The 1993-nt window shown below is 39.2% G+C and overlaps 1 pseudogene; it reads right to left on the reverse strand.

The window, feature by feature from the left end:
• Positions 1-1326: 1326 nt before the first annotated feature.
• LOC118258436 (uncharacterized) lies at positions 1327-1445 on the reverse strand (annotated as a pseudogene).
• Between the last annotated feature and the right edge of the window lie 548 nt (positions 1446-1993).

The raw sequence follows: 1993 nt of genomic DNA on the forward strand, positions 1-1993 counted from the left end.
GACACTTCAGTTTCACTTTCCTAAAGACTGCTCACAGGCCTTCCCTTGTTCTTGTTCCCTTCATTTGCTGTCAGTTACATAACACCTTTTTTAGCTCATAGGCAACAGCATCAACTATGATAAAAGTATATTTTACTTTTGCTGAAATCCAAGGACTCTAACACTATCATACATCTTTTGTATATTTTCCTGAGAGGTGTTCAAAAGTCAGAATTAAGAAAAAAAACAGGCATACTAGTTCAAAATATATTCAGTGGATTCAAATTTTAAGTTGCAGACACATCACAAGAAGAACTGAATAGCTTCTTACTGTATTGTTTGGAATGCCTATCCTCATAATGCAGAGGCTTAACAACTTTTTTTTTTTTCCCCCCAATAAGAATAAATATTCTGTTTTTATTCTTAACTTTCTGCTGATGTACAGGATGGCACTTGTAATGTGGAAATACACTATGCCCTGGACAACAGCTCCTGTCAGACACAAAGGAAAAGAGGGAGACTGTTCAAGATCCAGGAATAAAAATTATGAGGCTAAAGACAGCATTCTTAACCAAGAAAGGAAAATAGAGAATTGAGTTAAATAAACATATCTTAGATTCAGGATATTGTACTGAGATGACCTTTGAAGATCAGTTAGTCAGGTATCTTGCCATTGGACAGGGTACTAATCTGATGTTAATCATATACTGAAAGACAGGAAATTAATATCAAAGTGAAAAGGAGTCTGATGAATAGGAAGATTTTTTTTTCTTTGTTTGTTTTTTTCCCCTGTACAACTCATTATGTGCATACAAAATACATTAAGTAGATTTATTTTTTTGTTTCTCACCAGGTTAATTAAGATCAGTGTGGATATCAGAGTCATATGAATCACAGAATCACAGAATTGTCTAGGTTGGAAGAGACCTCCAAGATCACCCAGTCCAACCTCTTACCTAATACTAACAAGTCCTGCACTAAACCATATCACTAAGCTCTACATCTAAACGTCTCTTAAAGACCTCCAGGGATGGTGACTCAACCACTTCCCTGGGCAGCCTATTCCAATGCATAACAACCCTTTCAGTAAAGAAGTTCTTCCTAATATCCAACCTAAACCTCCCCTGGCACAACTTTAGCCCATTCCCCCTCGTCCTGTCACCAGGCATGTGGGAGAATAGACCAACCCCCACCTCGCTACAGCCTCCTTTAAGGTACCTGTAGAGAGCGATAAGGTCACCCCTGAGCCTCTTCTTCTCCAGGCTAAACAATCCCAGCTCCCTCAGCCACCCAAAACTGTGCACAGTACTCGATGTGCGGCCTCACCAGAGCCGAGTACAGGGGGAATACCTACAGCACCCAGTATTCCCAAGAGATCTCCTATCCAAGTACTAACCAGGCCTGACCCTGCTTAGCTTCCGACATCAGACGAGATCGGGCGTTGCCAGGGTGGTATGGCTGTAGGCAATATATATATGCAAGAGGATAACTAAGACACCAAGGTTCTTTAATGTTACTCTATAAGACAATTAAAATCATTTTTTTGGGAAAAAAAAAAAGAAAGAAAAAGAAACAAAGTGTCACAATTCTCTATTTACACCTGTTCTTCTCTACCATCCACTCATGAACATTTCTTCCAGAACCAGGCTGTTTGAGATTTGCAGCCTAGAACCACAATAGAACTGTTGGACTGGTGGAAAGTGCTGTGTAAAGAATCAGGGAACATTATCTATCTACTTTAAAAAACACCAGCTTCCAGAGTAGGCAAGTGAATGCTTATACCTGCAACCAACGACTTTACAGTCCACTTCCCTGGCAGAGTGGAGTTACTGTCACTATGGCCAAGGAACAGGAAAAAGGGCCTCTGAAATTTCAAAGAGTTTTGGGAAAACTGTTTTAGATGACATTATTAATGCAATTCAGTTAATCAGGATGCTTTCTATACTTATTAAAGTGATTTCATCTGAAAATTTATTACATTAGGCTATTCCTTTTCTTGAATAAGCAAGGCCAA

Source organism: Cygnus atratus, chromosome 1, assembly GCF_013377495.2.
Source record: "Cygnus atratus isolate AKBS03 ecotype Queensland, Australia chromosome 1, CAtr_DNAZoo_HiC_assembly, whole genome shotgun sequence".
Taxonomy (NCBI): domain Eukaryota; kingdom Metazoa; phylum Chordata; class Aves; order Anseriformes; family Anatidae; genus Cygnus; species Cygnus atratus.